This window comes from Passer domesticus, chromosome W (assembly GCF_036417665.1).
Source record: "Passer domesticus isolate bPasDom1 chromosome W, bPasDom1.hap1, whole genome shotgun sequence".
Classification (NCBI taxonomy): domain Eukaryota; kingdom Metazoa; phylum Chordata; class Aves; order Passeriformes; family Passeridae; genus Passer; species Passer domesticus.
The window spans coordinates 22,291,005-22,314,132 of record NC_087511.1 but is presented as its reverse complement, the minus strand read 5'-3'; positions in this window follow the sequence as shown (position 1 = coordinate 22,314,132).

Genomic DNA, 23,128 nt, shown 5'->3' with positions numbered 1-23,128 from the left:
TTCTTGGACAACTTTGCTGTGCTTGCTGCTAGTTCTGCCCCAGCCCACCCTAGATAACCTTTCTCTTCCCTTTAGTTTCTGAGATGCCGAGAACTCGGGAATTTAGAACACAAGTCTGGGGACGTATACTGTGCTGGCACAGTTTCTCCTTGCTCAACAGAGTGGAAAAGCATTTTGCTGAGATGCAGAAGACAAGAAATGAAGAATACGGAGATACGGAGCTGTCCGAAATTAAGTGCCGCTGCCAGGTGTCTTTCGGCAGAAAGAGAGCTCCGGAGCGCACAGTGACCGGCACAGTGCTCTCTGCGCGAATAGCCGCTTGATCGCATCCGAGAGACGGAGAGCGCGGTACCTTCTAGGATGCGTAGAGTGAAGCCGCACAACACCCGGACTGTGTCCGCAGCTTTCTAACTGCTAGAAGTTCATGGCTTACCACTCGCCTGCCTCTTCGATTGGCATTAGCATTCGAATGCAAGGTATTCTTGGACAACTTTGCTGTGCTTGCTGCTAGTTCTGCCCCAGCCCACCATCGATACCCTTTCTCTTCCTGTTAGTTTCTGAGATGCCGAGAACTTGGGAATTTAGAACACAACTCCGGGGACGTATACTGTTCTGGCACAGTTTCTCCTAGCTAGACAGAGTGGAAAAGCATTTTGCTGAGATGCAGAAGGCAAGAAATGAAGAATACGGAGATACGGAGCTGTTCGAAATTAAGTGCCGCTGCCAGGCGTCTTTCGGCAGAAAGAGAGCTCCGGAGCGCACAGTGACCGGCACAGTGCTCTCTGCGCGAATAGCCGCTTGATCGCATCCGAGAGACGGAGAGCGCGGTACCTTCTAGGATGCGAAGAGTGAAGCCGCACAACACCCGGACTGTGTCCGCAGCTTTCTAACTGCTAGAAGTTCATGGCTTACCACTCGCCTGCCTCTTCAATTGGCATTAGCATTCGAATGCAAGGTATTCTTGGACAACTCTGCTGTGCTTGCTGCTAGTTCTGCCCCAGCGCACCATCGATAACCTTTCTCTTCCCTTTAGTTTCTGAGATGCCGAGAACTCGGGAATTTAGAACACAAGTCCGGGGAGGTATACTGCGCTGGCACAGTTTCTCCTTGCTAAACAGAGTGGAAAAGCATTTCGCTGAGATGCAGAAGACAAGACATGAAGAATACGGAGATACGGAGCTGTCCGAAATTAAGTGCCGCTGCCAGGTGTCTTTCGGCAGAAAGAGAGCTCCGGAGCGCACAGTGACCGGCACAGTGCTCTCTGCGCGAATAGCCGCTTGATCGCATCCGAGAGACGGAGAGTGCGGTACCTTCTAGGATGCGAAGAGTGAAGCCGCACAACACCCGGACTGTGTGCGCATCATTCTAACTGCTAGAAGTTCATGGCTTACCTCTCGCCCGCCTCTTCAATTGGCATTAGCATTCGAATGCAAGGTATTCTTGGACAACTTTGCTGTGCTTGCTGCTAGTTCTGCCCCAGCCCACCATTGATAACCTTTCTCTTCCCGTTAGTTTCTGAGATGCTGAGAAGTCGGGAATTTAGAACACAAGTCCGGGGACGTATACTGTGCTGGCACAGTTTCTCCTAGCTAGACAGAGTGGAAAAGAATTTTGCTGTGATGCAGAAGGCAAGAAATGAAGAATACGGAGATACGGAGTTGTTCGAAATTAAGTGCCGCTGCCAGGCGTCTTTCGGCAGAAAGAGAGCTCCGGAGCGCACAGTGACCGGCACAGTGCTCTCTGCGCGAATACGCGCTTAATCGCATCCGAGAGACGGAGAGCGCGGTACCTTCTAGGATGCGAAGAGTGAAGCCGCACAACACCCGGACTGTGTCCGCAGCTTTCTAACTGCTAGAAGTTCATGGCTTACCACTCGCCTGCCTCTTCAATTGGCATTAGCATTCGAATGCAAGGTATTCTTGGACAACTCTGCTGTGCTTGCTGCTAGTTCTGCCCCAGCGCACCATCGATAACCTTTCTCTTCCCTTTAGTTTCTGAGATGCCGAGAACTCGGGAATTTAGAACACAAGTCCGGGGACGTATACTGCGCTGGCACAGTTTCTCCTTGCTAAACAGAGTGGAAAAGCATTTTGCTGAGATGCAGAAGACAAGAAATGAAGAATACGGAGATACGGAGCTCTCGGAAATTAAGTGCCGCTGCCAGGTGTCTTTCGGCAGAAAGAGAGCTCCGGAGCACACAGTGACCGGCACAGTGCTCTCTGCGCGAATAGCCGCTTGATCGCATCCGAGAGACGGAGAGCGCGGTACCTTCTAGGATGCGAAGAGTGAAGCCGCACAACACCCGGACTGTGTCCGCAGCTTTCTAACTGCTAGAAGTTCATGGCTTTCCACTCGCCTGCCTCTTCAGTTGGCATTAGCATTCGAATGCAAGGTATTCTTGGACAACTTTGCTGTGCTTGCTTCTAGTTCTGCCCCAGCCCACCATAGATAACCTTTCTCTTCCCGTTAGTTTCTGAGATGCCGTGAGCTCGGGAATTTAGAACCCATGTCCGGGGACGTATACTGTGCTGGCACAGTTTCTCCTTGCTAGACAGAGTGGAAAAGCATTTTGCTGAGATGCAGAAGACAAGAAATGAAGAATACGGAGATACGGAGCTGTTCGAAATTAAGTGCCGCTGCCAGGCGTCTTTCGGCAGAAAGAGAGCTCCGGAGCGCACAGTGACCGGCACAGTGCTCTCTGCGCGTATTGCCGCTTGATCGCATCCGGGGGACGGAGAGCGCGGTACCTTCTAGGATGCGAAGAGTGAAGCCGCAAAACACCCGGACTGTGTCCGCAGCTTTCTAACTGCTAGAAGTTCATGGCTTTCCATTCGCCTGCCTCTTCAGTTGGCATTAGCATTCGAATGCAAGGTATTCTTGGACAACTTTGCTGTGCTTGCTTCTAGTTCTGCCCCAGCCCACCATAGATAACCTTTCTCTTCCCGTTAGTTTCTGAGATGCCGAGAAGTCGGGAATTTAGAACACAAGTCCGGGGACGTATACTGTGCTGGCACAGTTTCTCCTTGCTAAACAGAGTGGAAAAGCATTTTGCTGAGATGCAGAAGACAAGAAATGAAGAATACGGAGATACGGAGCTGTCCGAAATTAAGTGCCGCTGCCAGGTGTCTTTCGGCAGAAAGAGAGCTCCGGAGCGCACAGTGACCGGCACAGTGCTCTCTGCGCGAATAGCCGCTTGATCGCATCCGAGAGACGGAGAGCGCGGTACCTTCTAGGATGCGAAGAGTGAAGCCGCACAACACCCGGACTGTGTCCGCAGCTTTCTAACTGCTAGAAGTTCATGGCTTACCACTCGCCTGCCTCTTCAATTGGCATTAGCATTCGAATGCAAGGTATTCTTGGACAACTTTGCTGTGCTTGCTGCTAGTTCTGCCCCAGCCCACCATCGATAACCTTTCTCTTCCCTTTAGTTTCTGAGATGCCGAGAAGTCGGGAATTTAGAACACAAGTCCGGGGACGTATACTGTGCTGGCACAGTTTCTCCTTGCTAAACAGAGTGGAAAAGCATTTTGCTGAGATGCAGAAGACAAGAAATGAAGAATACGGAGATACGGAGCTGTCCGAAATTAAGTGCCGCTGCCAGGTGTCTTTCGGCAGAAAGAGAGCTCCGGAGCGCACAGTGACCGGCACAGTGCTCTCTGCGCGAATAGCCGCTTGATCGCATCCGAGAGACGGAGAGCGCGGTACCTTCTAGGATGCGAAGAGTGAAGCCGCACAACACCCGGACTGTGTCCGCAGCTTTCTAACTGCTAGAAGTTCATGGCTTACCACTCGCCTGCCTCTTCAATTGGCATTAGCATTCGAATGCAAGGTATTCTTGGACAACTTTGCTGTGCTTGCTTCTAGTTCTGCCCCAGCCCACCATAGATAACTTTTCTCTTCCCGTTAGTTTCTGAGATGCCGAGAACTCGGGAATTTAGAACACAAGTCCAGGGACGTATACTGTGCTGGCACAGTTTCTCCTTGCTAGACAGAGTGGAAAAGCATTTTGCTGAGATGCAGAAGACAAGAAATGAAGAATACGGAGATACGGAGCTGTTCGAAATTAAGTGCCGCTGCCAGGCGTCTTTCGGCAGAAAGAGAGCTCCGGAGCGCACAGCGACCGGCACAGTGCTCTCTGCGCGATTAGGCGCTTGATCGCATCCGGGGGACGGAGAGCGCGGTACCTTCTAGGATGCGAAGAGTGAAGCCGCAAAACACCCGGACTGTGTCCGCAGCTTTCTAACTGCTAGAAGTTCATGGCTTTCCATTCGCCTGCCTCTTCAGTTGGCATTAGCATTCGAATGCAAGGTATTCTTGGACAACTTTGCTGTGCTTGCTTCTAGTTCTGCCCCAGCCCACCATAGATAACCTTTCTCTTCCCGTTAGTTTCTGAGATGCCGAGAACTCGGGAATTTAGAACACAAGTCCGGGGACGTATACTGTGCTGGCACAGTTTCTCCTTGCTAAACAGAGTGGAAAAGCATTTTGCTGAGATGCAGAAGACAAGAAATGAAGAATACGGAGATACGGAGCTGTCCGAAATTAAGTGCCGCTGCCAGGTGTCTTTCGGCAGAAAGAGAGCTCCGGAGCGCACAGTGACCGGCACAGTGCTCTCTGCGCGAATAGCCGCTTGATCGCATCCGAGAGACGGAGAGCGCGGTACCTTCTAGGATGCGAAGAGTGAAGCCGCACAACACCCGGACTGTGTCCGCAGCTTTCTAACTGCTAGAAGTTCATGGCTTACCACTCGCCTGCCTCTTCAATTGGCATTAGCATTCGAATGCAAGGTATTCTTGGACAACTTTGCTGTGCTTGCTGCTAGTTCTGCCCCAGCCCACCCTAGATAACCTTTCTCTTCCCGTTAGTTTCTGAGATGCCGAGAAGTCGGGAATTTAGAACACAAGTCCGGGGACGTATACTGTGCTGGCACAGTTTCTCCTTGCTAGACAGAGTGGAAAAGCATTTTGCTGTGATGCAGAAGACAAGAAATGAAGAATACGGAGATACGGAGCTGTTCGAAATTAAGTGCCGCTGCCAGGTGTCTTTCGGCAGAAAGAGAGCTCCGGAGCGCACAGTGACCGGCACAGTGCTCTCTGCGCGAATAGCCGCTTGATCACATCCGAGAGACGGAGAGCGCGGTACCTTCTAGGATGCGAAGAGTGAAGCCGCACAACACCCGGACTGTGTCCGCAGCTTTCTAACTGCTAGAAGTTCATGGCTTACCACTCGCCTGCCTCTTCAATTGGCATTAGCATTCGAATGCAAGGTATTCTTGGACAACTTTGCTGTGCTTGCTGCTAGTTCTGCCCCAGCCCACACTAGATAACCTTTCTCTTCCCTTTAGTTTCTGAGATGCCGAGAACTCGGGAATTTAGAACACATGTCCGGGGACGTATACTGTGCTGGCACAGTTTCTCCTTGCTAAACAGAGTGGAAAAGCATTTTGCTGAGATGCAGAAGACAAGAAATGAAGAATACGGAGATACGGAGCTGTCCGAAATTAAGTGCCGCTGCCAGGTGTCTTTCGGCAGAAAGAGAGCTCCGGAGCGCACAGTGACCGGCACAGTGCTCTCTGCGCGAATAGCCGCTTGATCGCATCCGAGAGACAGAGAGCGCGGTACCTTCTAGGATGCGAAGAGTGAAGCCGCACAACACCCGGACTGTGTCCGCAGCTTTCTAACTGCTAGAAGTTCATGGCTTACCACTCGCCTGCCTCTTCAATTGGCATTAGCATTCGAATGCAAGGTATTCTTGGACCACTTTGCTGTGCTTGCTGCTAGTTCTGCCCCAGCGCACCATCGATAACCTTTCTCTTCCCTTTAGTTTCTGAGATGCCAAGAAGTCGGGAATTTAGAACACAAGTCCGGGGACGTATACTGTGCTGGCACAGTTTCTCCTTGCTAAACAGAGTGGAAAAGCATTTTGCTGAGATGCAGAAGACAAGAAATGAAGAATACGGAGATACGGAGCTGTCCGAAATTAAGTGCCGCTGCCAGGTGTCTTTCGGCAGAAAGAGAGCTCCGGAGCGCACAGTGACCGGCACAGTGCTCTCTGCGCGTATTGCCGCTTGATCGCATCCGGGGGACGGAGAGCGCGGTACCTTCTAGGATGCGAAGAGTGAAGCCGCACAACACCCGGACTGTGTCCGCAGCTTTCTAACTGCTAGAAGTTCATGGCTTACCACTCGCCTGCCTCTTCAATTGGCATTAGCATTCGAATGCAAGGTATTCTTGGACAACTTTGCTGTGCTTGCTGCTAGTTCTGCCCCAGCCCACCCTAGATAACCTTTCTCTTCCCGTTAGTTTCTGAGATGCCGAGAAGTCGGGAATTTAGAACACAAGTCCGGGGACGTATACTGTGCTGGCACAGTTTCTCCTTGCTAGACAGAGTGGAAAAGCATTTTGCTGTGATGCAGAAGACAAGAAATGAAGAATACGGAGATACGGAGCTGTCCGAAATTAAGTGCCGCTGCCAGGTGTCTTTCGGCAGAAAGAGAGCTCCGGAGCGCACAGTGACCGGCACAGTGCTCTCTGCGCGAATAGCCGCTTGATCACATCCGAGAGACGGAGAGCGCGGTACCTTCTAGGATGCGAAGAGTGAAGCCGCACAACACCCCGACTGTGTCCGCAGCTTTCTAACTGCTAGAAGTTCATGGCTTACCACTCGCCTGCCTCTTCAATTGGCATTAGCATTCGAATGCAAGGTATTCTTGGACAACTTTGCTGTGCTTGCTGCTAGTTCTGCCCCAGCCCACACTAGATAACCTTTCTCTTCCCTTTAGTTTCTGAGATGCCGAGAACTCGGGAATTTAGAACACATGTCCGGGGACGTATACTGTGCTGGCACAGTTTCTCCTTGCTAAACAGAGTGGAAAAGCATTTTGCTGAGATGCAGAAGACAAGAAATGAAGAATACGGAGATACGGAGCTGTCCGAAATTAAGTGCCGCTGCCAGGTGTCTTTCGGCAGAAAGAGAGCTCCGGAGCGCACAGTGACCGGCACAGTGCTCTCTGCGCGAATAGCCGCTTGATCGCATCCGAGAGACAGAGAGCGCGGTACCTTCTAGGATGCGAAGAGTGAAGCCGCACAACACCCGGACTGTGTCCGCAGCTTTCTAACTGCTAGAAGTTCATGGCTTACCACTCGCCTGCCTCTTCAATTGGCATTAGCATTCGAATGCAAGGTATTCTTGGACAACTTTGCTGTGCTTGCTGCTAGTTCTGCCCCACCCCACCCTAGATAACCTTTCTCTTCCCGTTAGTTTCTGAGATGCCGAGAAGTCGGGAATTTAGAACACAAGTCCGGGGACGTATACTGTGCTGGCACAGTTTCTCCTTGCTAGACAGAGTGGAAAAGCATTTTGCTGAGATGCAGAAGACAAGAAATGAAGAATACGGAGATACGGAGCTGTTCGAAATTAAGTGCCGCTGCCAGGCGTCTTTCGGCAGAAAGAGAGCTCCGGAGCGCACAGTGACCGGCACAGTGCTCTCTGCGCGTATTGCCGCTTGATCGCATCCGGGGGACGGAGAGCGCGGTACCTTCTAGGATGCGAAGAGTGAAGCCGCAAAACACCCGGACTGTGTCCGCAGCTTTCTAACTGCTAGAAGTTCATGGCTTTCCACTCGCCTGCCTCTTCAGTTGGCATTAGCATTCGAATGCAAGGTATTCTTGGACAACTTTGCTGTGCTTGCTTCTAGTTCTGCCCCAGCCCACCATAGATAACCTTTCTCTTCCCGTTAGTTTCTGAGATGCCGAGAAGTCGGGAATTTAGAACACAAGTCCGGGGACGTATACTGTGCTGGCACAGTTTCTCCTTGCTAAACAGAGTGGAAAAGCATTTTGCTGAGATGCAGAAGACAAGAAATGAAGAATACGGAGATACGGAGCTGTCCGAAATTAAGTGCCGCTGCCAGGTGTCTTTCGGCAGAAAGAGAGCTCCGGAGCGCACAGCGACCGGCACAGTGCTCTCTGCGCGAATAGCCGCTTGATCGCATCCGAGAGACGGAGAGCGCGGTACCTTCTAGGATGCGAAGAATGAAGCCGCACAACACCCGGACTGTGTCCGCAGCTTTCTAACTGCTAGAAGTTCATGGCTTACCACTCGCCTGCCTCTTCAGTTGGCATTAGCATTCGAATGCAAGGTATTCTTGGACAACTTTGCTGTGCTTGCTTCTAGTTCTGCCCCAGCCCACCATAGATAACCTTTCTCTTCCCGTTAGTTTCTGAGATGCCGAGAAGTCGGGAATTTAGAACACAAGTCCGGGGACGTATACTGTGCTGGCACAGTTTCTCCTTGCTAAACAGAGTGGAAAAGCATTTTGCTGAGATGCAGAAGACAAGAAATGAAGAATACGGAGATACGGAGCTGTCCGAAATTAAGTGCCGCTGCCAGGTGTCTTTCGGCAGAAAGAGAGCTCCGGAGCGCACAGTGACCGGCACAGTGCTCTCTGCGCGAATAGCCGCTTGATCGCATCCGAGAGACGGAGAGCGCGGTACCTTCTAGGATGCGAAGAGTGAAGCCGCACAACACCCGGACTGTGTCCGCAGCTTTCTAACTGCTAGAAGTTCATGGCTTACCACTCGCCTGCCTCTTCAATTGGCATTAGCATTCGAATGCAAGGTATTCTTGGACAACTTTGCTGTGCTTGCTGCTAGTTCTGCCCCAGCCCACCCTAGATAACCTTTCTCTTCCCGTTAGTTTCTGAGATGCCGAGAAGTCGGGAATTTAGAACACAAGTCCGGGGACGTATACTGTGCTGGCACAGTTTCTCCTTGCTAGACAGAGTGGAAAAGCATTTTGCTGTGATGCAGAAGACAAGAAATGAAGAATACGGAGATACGGAGCTGTCCGAAATTAAGTGCCGCTGCCAGGTGTCTTTCGGCAGAAAGAGAGCTCTGGAGCGCACAGTGACCGGCACAGTGCTCTCTGCGCGAATAGCCGCTTGATCACATCCGAGAGACGGAGAGCGCGGTACCTTCTAGGATGCGAAGAGTGAAGCCGCACAACACCCGGACTGTGTCCGCAGCTTTCTAACTGCTAGAAGTTCATGGCTTACCACTCGCCTGCCTCTTCAATTGGCATTAGCATTCGAATGCAAGGTATTCTTGGACAACTTTGCTGTGCTTGCTGCTAGTTCTGCCCCAGCCCACACTAGATAACCTTTCTCTTCCTGTTAGTTTCTGAGATGCCGAGAACTTGGGAATTTAGAACACAACTCCGGGGACGTATACTGTTCTGGCACAGTTTCTCCTAGCTAGACAGAGTGGAAAAGCATTTTGCTGAGATGCAGAAGGCAAGAAATGAAGAATACGGAGATACGGAGCTGTCCGAAATTAAGTGCCGCTGCCAGGCCTCTTTCGGCAGAAAGAGAGCTCCGGAGCGCACAGTGACCGGCACAGTGCTCTCTGCGCGAATAGCCGCTTGATCGCATCCGAGAGACGGAGAGCGCGGTACCTTCTAGGATGCGAAGAGTGAAGCCGCACAACACCCGGACTGTGTCCGCAGCTTTCTAACTGCTAGAAGTTCATGGCTTACCACTCGCCTGCCTCTTCAATTGGCATTAGCATTCGAATGCAAGGTATTCTTGGACAACTTTCCTGTGCTTGCTGCTAGTTCTGCCCCAGCGCACCATCGATAACCTTTCTCTTCCCTTTAGTTTCTGAGATGCCGAGAAGTCGGGAATTTAGAACACAAGTCCGGGGACGTATACTGTGCTGGCACAGTTTCTCCTTGCTAGACAGAGTGGAAAAGCATTTTGCTGAGATGCAGAAGACAAGAAATGAAGAATACGGAGATACGGAGCTGTTCGAAATTAAGTGCCGCTGCCAGGCGTCTTTCGGCAGAAAGAGAGCTCCGGAGCGCACAGTGACCGGCACAGTGCTCTCTGCGCGTATTGCCGCTTGATCGCATCCGGGGGACGGAGAGCGCGGTACCTTCTAGGATGCGAAGAGTGAAGCCGCAAAACACCCGGACTGTGTCCGCAGCTTTCTAACTGCTAGAAGTTCATGGCTTTCCACTCGCCTGCCTCTTCAGTTGGCATTAGCATTCGAATGCAAGGTATTCTTGGACAACTTTGCTGTGCTTGCTTCTAGTTCTGCCCCAGCCCACCATAGATAACCTTTCTCTTCCCGTTAGTTTCTGAGATGCCGAGAAGTCGGGAATTTAGAACACAAGTCCGGGGACGTATACTGTGCTGGCACAGTTTCTCCTTGCTAAACAGAGTGGAAAAGCATTTTGCTGAGATGCAGAAGACAAGAAATGAAGAATACGGAGATACGGAGCTGTCCGAAATTAAGTGCCGCTGCCAGGTGTCTTTCGGCAGAAAGAGAGCTCCGGAGCGCACAGTGACCGGCACAGTGCTCTCTGCGCGAATAGCCGCTTGATCGCATCCGAGAGACGGAGAGCGCGGTACCTTCTAGGATGCGAAGAGTGAAGCCGCACAACACCCGGACTGTGTCCGCAGCTTTCTAACTGCTAGAAGTTCATGGCTTACCACTCGCCTGCCTCTTCAATTGGCATTAGCATTCGAATGCAAGGTATTCTTGGACAACTTTGCTGTGCTTGCTGCTAGTTCTGCCCCAGCCCACCCTAGATAACCTTTCTCTTCCCGTTAGTTTCTGAGATGCCGAGAAGTCGGGAATTTAGAACACAAGTCCGGGGACGTATACTGTGCTGGCACAGTTTCTCCTTGCTAGACAGAGTGGAAAAGCATTTTGCTGTGATGCAGAAGACAAGAAATGAAGAATACGGAGATACGGAGCTGTCCGAAATTAAGTGCCGCTTCCAGGTGTCTTTCGGCAGAAAGAGAGCTCCGGAGCGCACAGTGACCGGCACAGTGCTCTCTGCGCGAATAGCCGCTTGATCGCATCCGAGAGACGGAGAGCGCGGTACCTTCTAGGATGCGAAGAGTGAAGCCGCACAACTCCCGGACTGTGTCCGCAGCTTTCTAACTGCTAGAAGTTCATGGCTTTCCACTCGCCTGCCTCTTCAATTGGCATTAGCATTCGAATGCAAGGTATTCTTGGACAACTTTGCTGTGCTTGCTTCTAGTTCTGCCCCAGCCCACCATAGATAACCTTTCTCTTCCCGTTAGTTTCTGAGATGCCGAGAACTCGGGAATTTAGAACACAATCCGGGGACGCATACTGTGCTGGCACAGTTCCTCCTTGCTAGACAGAGTGGAAAAACATTTTGCTGAGATGCAGATGGCAAGAAATGCAGAATACGGAGATACGGAGCTGTCCGAAGTTAAGCGCCACTGCCAGGCGTCTTTCGGCAGAAAGAGAGCTCCGGAGCGCACAGTGACCGGCACAGTGCTCTCTGCGCGAATAGCCGCTTGATCGCATCCGAGAGACGGAGAGCGCGGTAACTTCTAGGATGCGAAGAGTGAAGCCGCACAACACCCGGACTGTGTCCGCAGCTTTCTAACTGCTAGAAGTTCATGGCTTACCACTCGCCTGCCTCTTCAATTGGCATTAGCATTCGAATGCAAGGTATTCTTGGACAACTTTGCTGTGCTTGCTGCTAGTTCTGCCCCAGCCCACCATCGATAACCTTTCTCTTCCCGTTAGTTTCTGAGATGCCGAGAACTCGGGAATTTAGAACACAAGTCCGGGGACGTATACTGTGCTGGCACTGTTTCTCCTTGCTAGATAGTGGAAAAGCATTTTGCTGAGATGCCGAAGACAAGAAATGCAGAATACGGAGATATGGAGCTGTCGGAAATTAAGTGCCACTGCCAGGTGTCTTTCGGCAGAAAGAGAGCTCCGGAGCGCACAGTGACCGGCACAGTGCTCTCTGCGCGAATAGCCGCTTGATCGCATCCGAGAGACGGAGAGCGCGGTACCTTCTAGGATGCGAAGAGTGAAGCCGCACAACACCCGGACTGTGTGCGCAGCTTTCTATCTGCTAGAAGTTCATGGCTTACCACTCGCCTGCCTCTTCAATTGGCATTAGCATTCGAATGCAAGGTATTCTTGGACAACTTTGCTGTGCTTGCTGCTAGTTCTGCCCCAGCCCACCATCGATAACTTTTCTCTTCCCGTTAGTTTCTGAGATGCCGAGAACTCGGGAAATTAGAACACAAGTCCGGGGGCGTATACTGCGCAGGCACAGTTTCTCCTTGCTAGACAGAGTGGAAAAGCATTTTGCTGAGATGCATAAGACAAGAAATGAAGAATACGGAGATACGGAGCTGTCCGAAATTAAGTGCCGCTTCCAGGTGTCTTTCGGCAGAAAGAGAGCTCCGGAGCGCACAGTGACCGGCACAGTGCTCTCTGCGCGAATAGCCGCTTGATCGCATCCGAGAGACGGAGAGCGCGGTACCTTCTAGGATGCGAAGAGTGAAGCCGCACAACACCCGGACTGTGTCCGCAGCTTTCTAACTGCTAGAAGTTCATGGCTTACCACTCGCCTGCCTCTTCAATTGGCATTAGCATTCGAATGCAAGGTATTCTTGGACAACTTTGCTGTGCTTGCTGCTAGTTCTGCCCCAGGCCACCCTAGATAACCTTTCTCTTCCCGTTAGTTTCTGAGATGCCGAGAAGTCGGGAATTTAGAACACAAGTCCGGGGACGTATACTGTGCTGGCACAGTTTCTCCTTGCTAGACAGAGTGGAAAAGCATTTTGCTGTGATGCAGAAGACAAGAAATGAAGAATACGGAGATACGGAGCTGTCCGAAGTTAAGTGCCGCTGCCAGGCGTCTTTCGGCAGAAAGAGAGCTCCGGAGCGCACAGTGACCGGCACAGTGCTCTCTGCGCGAATAGCCGCTTGATCGCATCCGAGAGACGGAGAGCGCGGTACCTTCTAGGATGCGAAGAGTGAAGCCGCACAACACCCGGACTGTGTCCGCAGCTTTCTAACTGCTAGAAGTTCATGGCTTACCACTCGCCTGCCTCTTCAATTGGCATTAGCATTCGAATGCAAGGTATTCTTGGACAACTTTGCTGTGCTTTCTGCTAGTTCTGCCCCAGCCCACCATCGATAACCTTTCTCTTCCTGTTAGTTTCTGAGATGCCGAGAAGTCGGGAATTTAGAACACAAGTCCGGGGGCGTATACTGTGCTGGCACAGTTTCTCCTTGCTAAACAGAGTGGAAAAGCATTTTGCTGAGATGCAGAAGACAAGAAATGAAGAATACGGAGATACGGAGCTGTTCGAAATTAAGTGCCGCTGCCAGGCGTCTTTCGGCAGAAAGAGAGCTCCGGAGCGCACAGTGACCGGCACAGTGCTCTCTGCGCGAATAGGCGCTTGATCGCATCCGAGAGACGGAGAGCGCGGTACCTTCTAGGATGCGAAGAGTGAAGCCGCACAACACCCGGACTGTGTCCGCAGCTTTCTAACTGCTAGAAGTTCATGGCTTACCACTCGCCTGCCTCTTCAATTGGCATTAGCATTCGAATGCAAGGTATTCTTGGACAACTTTGCTGTGCTTGCTGCTAGTTCTGCCCCAGCCCACCATAGATAACCTTTCTCTTCCCGTTAGTTTCTGAGATGCCGTGAACTCGGGAATTTAGAACACATGTCCGGGGATGTATACTGTGCTGGCACAGTTTCTCCTTGCTAGACAGAGTGGAAAAGCATTTTGCTGAGATGCAGAAGACAAGAAATGCAGAATACGGAGATACTGAGCTGTCGGAAATTAAGTGCCGCTGCCAGGCGTCTTTCGGCAGAAAGAGAGCTCTGGAGCGCACAGTGACCGGCACAGTGCTCTCTGCGCGAATAGCCGCTTGATCGCATCCGAGAGACGGAGAGCGCGGTACCTTCTAAGATGCGAAGAGTGAAGCCGCACAACTCCCGGACTGTGTCCGCAGCTTTCTAACTGCTAGAAGTTCATGGCTTTCCACTCGCCTGCCTCTTCAATTGGCATTAGCATTCGAATGCAAGGTATTCTTGGACAACTTTGCTGTGCTTGCTTCTAGTTCTGCCCCAGCCCACCATAGATAACCTTTCTCTTCCCGTTAGTTTCTGAGATGCCGAGAACTCGGGAATTTAGAACACAATCCGGGGACGCATACTGTGCTGGCACAGTTCCTCCTTGCTAGACAGAGTGGAAAAACATTTTGCTGAGATGCAGATGGCAAGAAATGCAGAATACGGAGATACGGAGCTGTCCGAAGTTAAGTGCCACTGCCAGGCGTCTTTCGGCAGAAAGAGAGCTCCGGAGCGCACAGTGACCGGCACAGTGCTCTCTGCGCGAATAGCCGCTTGATCGCATCCGAGAGACGGAGAGCGCGGTAACTTCTAGGATGCGAAGAGTGAAGCCGCACAACACCCGGACTGTGTCCGCAGCTTTCTAACTGCTAGAAGTTCATGGCTTACCACTCTCCTGCCTCTTCAATTGGCATTAGCTTTCGAATGCAAGGTATTCTTGGACAACTTTGCTGTGCTTGCTGCTAGTTCTGCCCCAGCGCACCATCGATAACCTTTCTCTTCCCGTTAGTTTCTGAGATGCCGAGAACTCGGGAATTTAGAACACAAGTCCGGGGACGTATACTGTGCTGGCACTGTTTCTCCTTGCTAGATAGTGGAAAAGCATTTTGCTGAGATGCCGAAGACAAGAAATGCAGAATACGGAGATATGGAGCTGTCGGAAATTAAGTGCCACTGCCAGGTGTCTTTCGGCAGAAAGAGAGCTCCGGAGCGCACAGTGACCGGCACAGTGCTCTCTGCGCGAATAGCCGCTTGATCGCATCCGAGAGACGGAGAGCGTGGTACCTTCTAGGATGCGAAGAGTGAAGCCGCACAACACCCGGACTGTGTGCGCAGCTTTCTATCTGCTAGAAGTTCATGGCTTACCACTCGCCTGCCTCTTCAATTGGCATTAGCATTCGAATGCAAGGTATTCTTGGACAACTTTGCTGTGCTTGCTGCTAGTTCTGCCCCAGCCCACCATCGATAACTTTTCTCTTCCCGTTAGTTTCTGAGATGCCGAGAACTCGGGAAATTAGAACACAAGTCCGGGGGCGTATACTGCGCAGGCACAGTTTCTCCTTGCTAGACAGAGTGGAAAAGCATTTTGCTGAGATGCATAAGACAAGAAATGAAGAATACGGAGATACGGAGCTGTCCGAAATTAAGTGCCGCTTCCAGGTGTCTTTCGGCAGAAAGAGAGCTCCGGAGCGCACAGTGACCGGCACAGTGCTCTCTGCGCGAATAGCCGCTTGATCGCATCCGAGAGACGGAGAGCGCGGTACCTTCTAGGATGCGAAGAGTGAAGCCGCACAACACCCGGACTGTGTCCGCAGCTTTCTAACTGCTAGAAGTTCATGGCTTACCACTCACCTGCCTCTTCAATTGGCATTAGCATTCGAATGCAAGGTATTCTTGGACAACTTTGCTGTGCTTGCTGCTAGTTCTGCCCCAGGCCACCCTAGATAACCTTTCTCTTCCCGTTAGTTTCTGAGATGCCGAGAAGTCGGGAATTTAGAACACAATCCGGGGACGTATACAGTGCTGGCACAGTTTCTCCTTGCTAGACAGTGTGGAAAAGCATTTTGCTGTGATGCAGAAGACAAGAAATGAAGAATACGGAGATACGGAGCTGTCCGAAATTAAGTGCCGCTGCCAGGTGTCTTTCGGCAGAAAGAGAGCTCCGGAGCGCACAGTGACCGGCACAGTGCTCTCTGCGCGAATAGCCGCTTGATCACATCCGAGAGACGGAGAGCGCGGTACCTTCTAGGATGCGAAGAGTGAAGCCGCACAACACCCGGACTGTGTCCGCAGCTTTCTAACTGCTAGAAGTTCATGGCTTACCACTCGCCTGCCTCTTCAATTGGCATTAGCATTCGAATGCAAGGTATTCTTGGACAACTTTGCTGTGCTTTCTGCTAGTTCTGCCCCAGCCCACCATCGATAACCTTTCTCTTCCTGTTAGTTTCTGAGATGCCGAGAAGTCGGGAATTTAGAACACAAGTCCGGGGGCGTATACTGTGCTGGCACAGTTTCTCCTTGCTAAACAGAGTGGAAAAGCATTTTGCTGAGATGCAGAAGACAAGAAATGAAGAATACGGAGATACGGAGCTGTTCGAAATTAAGTGCCGCTGCCAGGCGTCTTTCGGCAGAAAGAGAGCTCCGGAGCGCACAGTGACCGGCACAGTGCTCTCTGCGCGAATAGGCGCTTGATCGCATCCGAGAGACGGAGAGCGCGGTACCTTCTAGGATGCGAAGAGTGAAGCCGCACAACACCCGGACTGTGTCCGCAGCTTTCTAACTGCTAGAAGTTCATGGCTTACCACTCGCCTGCCTCTTCAATTGGCATTAGCATTCGAATGCAAGGTATTCTTGGACAACTTTGCTGTGCTTGCTGCTAGTTCTGCCCCAGCCCACCATAGATAACCTTTCTCTTCCCGTTAGTTTCTGAGATGCCGTGAACTCGGGAATTTAGAACACATGTCCGGGGATGTATACTGTGCTGGCACAGTTTCTCCTTGCTAGACAGAGTGGAAAAGCATTTTGCTGAGATGCAGAAGACAAGAAATGCAGAATACGGAGATACGGAGCTGTCCGAAGTTAAGTGCCACTGCCAGGCGTCTTTCGGCAGAAAGAGAGCTCCGGAGCGCACAGTGACCGGCACAGTGCTCTCTGCGCGAATAGCCGCTTGATCGCATCCGAGAGACGGAGAGCGCGGTAACTTCTAGGATGCGAAGAGTGAAGCCGCACAACACCCGGACTGTGTCCGCAGCTTTCTAACTGCTAGAAGTTCATGGCTTACCACTCGCCTGCCTCTTCAATTGGCATTAGCATTCGAATGCAAGGTATTCTTGGACAACTTTGCTGTGCTTGCTGCTAGTTCTGCCCCAGCGCACCATCGATAACCTTTCTCTTCCCGTTAGTTTCTGAGATGCCGAGAACTCGGGAATTTAGAACACAAGTCCGGGGACGTATACTGTGCTGGCACTGTTTCTCCTTGCTAGATAGTGGAAAAGCATTTTGCTGAGATGCCGAAGACAAGAAATGCAGAATACGGAGATATGGAGCTGTCGGAAATTAAGTGCCACTGCCAGGTGTCTTTCGGCAGAAAGAGAGCTCCGGAGCGCACAGTGACCGGCACAGTGCTCTCTGCGCGAATAGCCGCTTGATCGCATCCGAGAGACGGAGAGCGTGGTACCTTCTAGGATGCGAAGAGTGAAGCCGCACAACACCCGGACTGTGTGCGCAGCTTTCTATCTGCTAGAAGTTCATGGCTTACCACTCGCCTGCCTCTTCAATTGGCATTCGCATTCGAATGCAAGGTATTCTTGGACAACTTTGCTGTGCTTGCTGCTAGTTCTGCCCCAGCCCACCATCGATAACTTTTCTCTTCCCGTTAGTTTCTGAGATGCCGAGAACTCGGGAAATTAGAACACAAGTCCGGGGGCGTATACTGCGCAGGCACAGTTTCTCCTTGCTAGACAGAGTGGAAAAGCATTTTGCTGAGATGCATAAGACAAGAAATGAAGAATACGGAGATACGGAGCTGTCCGAAATTAAGTGCCGCTTCCAGGTGTCTTTCGGCAGAAAGAGAGCTCCGGAGCGCACAGTGACCGGCACAGTGCTCTCTGCGCGAATAGCCGCTTGATCGCATCCGAGAGACGGAGAGCGCGGTACCTTCTAGGATGCGAAGAGTGAAGCCGCACAACACCCGGACTGTGTCCGCAGCTTTCTAACTGCTAGAAGTTCATGGCTTACCACTCACCTGCCTCTTCAATTGTCATTAGCATTCGAATGCAAGGTATTCTTGGACAACTTTGCTGTGCTGGCTGCTAGTTCTGCCCCAGGCCACCCTAGATAACCTTTCTCTTCCCGTTAGTTTCTGAGATGCCGAGAAGTCGGGAATTTAGAACACAATCCGGGGACGTATACAGTGCTGGCACAGTTTCTCCTTGCTAGACAGAGTGGAAAAGCATTTTGCTGTGATGCAGAAGACAAGAAATGAAGAATACGGAGATACGGAGCTGTCCGAAATTAAGTGCCGCTGCCAGGTGTCTTTCGGCAGAAAGAGAGCTCCGGAGCGCACAGTGACCGGCACAATGCTCTCTGCGCGAATAGCCGCTTGATCACATCCGAGAGACGGAGAGCGCGGTACCTTCTAGGATGCGAAGAGTGAAGCCGCACAACACCCGGACTGTGTCCGCAGCTTTCTAACTGCTAGAAGTTCATGGCTTACCACTCGCCTGCCTCTTCAATTGGCATTAGCATTCGAATGCAAGGTATTCTTGGACAACTTTGCTGTGCTTTCTGCTAGTTCTGCCCCAGCCCACCATCGATAACCTTTCTCTTCCTGTTAGTTTCTGAGATGCCGAGAAGTCGGGAATTTAGAACACAAGTCCGGGGGCGTATACTGTGCTGGCACAGTTTCTCCTTGCTAAACAGAGTGGAAAAGCATTTGGCTGAGATGCAGAAGACAAGAAATGAAGAATACGGAGATACGGAGCTGTTCGAAATTAAGTGCCGCTGCCAGGCGTCTTTCGGCAGAAAGAGAGCTCCGGAGCGCACAGTGACCGGCACAGTGCTCTCTGCGCGAATAGGCGCTTGATCGCATCCGAGAGACGGAGAGCGCGGTACCTTCTAGGATGCGAAGAGTGAAGCCGCACAACACCCGGACTGTGTCCGCAGCTTTCTAACTGCTAGAAGTTCATGGCTTACCACTCGCCTGCCTCTTCAATTGGCATTAGCATTCGAATGCAAGGTATTCTTGGACAACTTTGATGTGCTTGCTGCTAGTTCTGCCCCAGCCCACCCTAGATAACCTTTCTCTTCCTGTTAGTTTCTGAGATGCCGAGAACTCGGGAATTTAGAACACAAGTCCGGGGGCGTATACTGTGCTGGCACAGTTTCTCCTTGCTAAACAGAGTGGAAAAGCATTTGGCTGAGATGCAGAAGACAAGAAATGAAGAATACGGAGATACGGAGCTGTTCGAAATTAAGTGCCGCTGCCAGGCGTCTTTCGGCAGAAAGAGAGCTCCGGAGCGCACAGTGACCGGCACAGTGCTCTCTGCGCGAATAGGCGCTTGATCGCATCCGAGAGACGGAGAGCGCGGTACCTTCTAGGATGCGAAGAGTGAAGCCGCACAACACCCGGACTGTGTCCGCAGCTTTCTAACTGCTAGAAGTTCATGGCTTACCACTCGCCTGCCTCTTCAATTGGCATTAGCATTCGAATGCAAGGTATTCTTGGACAACTTTGCTGTGCTTGCTGCTAGTTCTGCCCCAGCCCACCCTAGATAACCTTTCTCTTCCCTTTAGTTTCTGAGATGCCGAGAACTCGGGAATTTAGAACACAAGTCTGGGGACGTATACTCTGCTGGCACAGTTTCTCCTTGCTCAACAGAGTGGAAAAGCATTTTGCTGAGATGCAGAAGACAAGAAATGAAGAATACGGAGATACGGAGCTGTCCGAAATTAAGTGCCGCTGCCAGGTGTCTTTCGGCAGAAAGAGAGCTCCGGAGCGCACAGTGACCGGCACAGTGCTCTCTGCGCGAATAGCCGCTTGATCGCATCCGAGAGACGGAGAGCGCGGTACCTTCTAGGATGCGAAGAGTGAAGCCGCACAACACCCGGACTGTGTCCGCAGCTTTCTAACTGCTAGAAGTTCATGGCTTACCACTCGCCTGCCTCTTCAATTGGCATTAGCATTCGAATGCAATGTATTGTTGGACAACTTTGCTGTGCTTGCTGCTAGTTCTGCCCCAGCCCACCATCGATAACCTTTCTCTTCCTGTTAGTTTCTGAGATGCCGAGAACTTGGGAATTTAGAACACAACTCCGGGGACGTATACTGTTCTGGCACAGTTTCTCCTAGCTAGACAGAGTGGAAAAGCATTTTGCTGAGATGCAGAAGGCAAGAAATGAAGAATACGGAGATACGGAGCTGTTCGAAATTAAGTGCCGCTGCCAGGCGTCTTTCGGCAGAAAGAGAGCTCCGGAGCGCACAGTGACCGGCACAGTGCTCTCTGCGTGAATAGCCGCTTGATCGCATCCGAGAGACGGAGAGCGCGGTACCTTCTAGGATGCGAAGAGTGAAGCCGCACAACACCCGGACTGTGTCCGCAGCTTTCTAACTGCTAGAAGTTCATGGCTTACCACTCGCCTGCCTCTTCAATTGGCATTAGCATTCGAATGCAAGGTATTCTTGGACAACTCTGCTGTGCTTGCTGCTAGTTCTGCCCCAGCGCACCATCGATAACCTTTCTCTTCCCTTTAGTTTCTGAGATGCCGAGAACTCGGGAATTTAGAACACAAGTCCGGGGAGGTATACTGCGCTGGCACAGTTTCTCCTTGCTAAACAGAGTGGAAAAGCATTTTGCTGAGATGCAGAAGACAAGACATGAAGAATACGGAGATACGGAGCTGTCGGAAATTAAGTGCCGCTGCCAGGTGTCTTTCGGCAGAAAGAGAGCTCCGGAGCGCACAGTGACCGGCACAGTGCTCTCTGCGCGAATAGCCGCTTGATCGCATCCGAGAGACGGAGAGCGCGGTACCTTCTAGGATGCGAAGAGTGAAGCCGCACAACACCCGGACTGTGTGCGCATCATTCTAACTGCTAGAAGTTCATGGCTTACCTCTCGCCCGCCTCTTCAATTGGCATTAGCATTCGAATGCAAGGTATTCTTGGACAACTTTGCTGTGCTTGCTGCTAGTTCTGCCCCAGCCCACCATTGATAACCTTTCTCTTCCCGTTAGTTTCTGAGATGCTGAGAAGTCGGGAATTTAGAACACAAGTCCGGGGACGTATACTGTGCTGGCACAGTTTCTCCTAGCTAGACAGAGTGGAAAAGAATTTTGCTGTGATGCAGAAGGCAAGAAATGGAGAATACGGAGATACGGAGTTGTTCGAAATTAAGTGCCGCTGCCAGGCGTCTTTCGGCAGAAAGAGAGCTCCGGAGCGCACAGTGACCGGCACAGTGCTCTCTGCGCGAATACGCGCTTAATCGCATCCGAGAGACGGAGAGCGCGGTACCTTCTAGGATGCGAAGAGTGAAGCCGCACAACACCCGGACTGTGTCCGCAGCTTTCTAACTGCTAGAAGTTCATGGCTTTCCACTCGCCTGCCTCTTCAGTTGGCATTAGCATTCGAATGCAAGGTATTCTTGGACAACTTTGCTGTGCTTGCTTCTAGTTCTGCCCCAGCCCACCATAGATAACCTTTCTCTTCCCGTTAGTTTCTGAGATGCCGTGAACTCGGGAATTTAGAACCCATGTCCGGGGACGTATACTGTGCTGGCACAGTTTCTCCTTGCTAAACAGAGTGGAAAAGCATTTTGCTGAGATGCAGAAGACAAGAAATGCAGAATACGGAGATACTGAGCTGTCGGAAATTAAGTGCCGCTGCCAGGCGTCTTTCGGCAGAAAGAGAGCTCCGGAGCGCACAGTGACCGGCACAGTGCTCTCTGCGCGAATACGCGCTTAATCGCATCCGAGAGACGGAGAGCGCGGTACCTTCTAGGATGCGAAGAGTGAAGCCGCAAAACACCCGGACTGTGTCCGCAGCTTTCTAACTGCTAGAAGTTCATGGCTTACCACTCGCCTGCCTCTTCAATTGGCATTAGCATTCGAATGCAAGGTATTCTTGGACAACTCTGCTGTGCTTGCTGCTAGTTCTGCCCCAGCGCACCATCGATAACCTTTCTCTTCCCTTTAGTTTCTGAGATGCCGAGAACTCGGGAATTTAGAACACAAGTCCGGGGACGTATACTGCGCTGGCACAGTTTCTCCTTGCTAAACAGAGTGGAAAAGCATTTTGCTGAGATGCAGAAGACAAGAAATGAAGAATACGGAGATACGGAGCTGTCTGAAATTAAGTGCCGCTGCCAGGTGTCTTTCGGCAGAAAGAGAGCTCCGGAGCGCACAGTGACCGGCACAGTGCTCTCTGCGCGTATTGCCGCTTGATCGCATCCGAGAGACGGAGAGCGCGGTACCTTCTAGGATGCGAAGAGTGAAGCCGCACAACACCTAGACTGTGTCCGCAGCTTTCTAACTGCTAGAAGTTCATGGCTTTCCACTCGCCTGCCTCTTCAGTTGGCATTAGCATTCGAATGCAAGGTATTCTTGGACAACTTTCCTGTGCTTGCTTCTAGTTCTGCCCCAGCCCACCATAGATAACCTTTCTCTTCCCGTTAGTTTCTGAGATGCCGTGAACTCGGGAATTTAGAACCCATGTCCGGGGACGTATACTGTGCTGGCACAGTTTCTCCTTGCTAAACAGAGTGGAAAAGCATTTTGCTGAGATGCAGAAGACAAGAAATGCAGAATACGGAGATACTGAGCTGTCGGAAATTAAGTGCCGCTGCCAGGCGTCTTTCGGCAGAAAGAGAGCTCCGGAGTGCACAGTGACCGGCACAGTGCTCTCTGCGCGAATAGCCACTTGATCGCATCCGAGAGACGGAGAGCGCGGTACCTTCTAGGATGCGAAGAGTGAAGCCGCACAACCACCGGGCTGTGTGTGCAGCTTTCTAACTGCTAGAAGTTCATGGCTTACCACTCGCCTGCCTCTTCAATTGGCATTAGCATTCGAATGCAAGGTATTCTTGGACAACTTTCCTGTGCTTGCTGCTAGTTCTGCCCCAGCCCACCATCGATAACCTTTCTCTTCCCGTTAGTTTCTGAGATGCCGAGAAGTCGGGAATTTTGAACACAAGTCCGGGGGCGTACACTATGCTGGCACTGTTTCTCCTTGCTAGACAGAGTGGAAAAACATTTTGCTGAGATGCAGAAGGCAAGAAATGAAGAATACGGAGATACGGAGCTGTCCGAAGTTAAGTGCCGCTGCCAGGCGTCTTTCGGCAGAAAGAGAGCTGGGGAGCGCACAGCGACCGGCACAGTGCTCTCTGCGCGATTAGGCGCTTGATCGCATCCGGGGGACGGAGAGCGCGGTACCTTCTAGGATGCGAAGAGTGAAGCCGCAAAACACCCGGACTGTGTCCGCAGCTTTCTAACTGCTAGAAGTTCATGGCTTACCACTCGCCTGCCTCTTCAATTGGCATTAGCATTCGAATGCAAGGTATTCTTGGACAACTTTCCTGTGCTTGCTGCTAGTTCTGCCCCAGCCCACCATCGATAACCTTTCTCTTCCCGTTAGTTTCTGAGATGCCGAGAAGTCGGGAATTTTGAACACAAGTCCGGGGGCGTACACTATGCTGGCACAGTTTC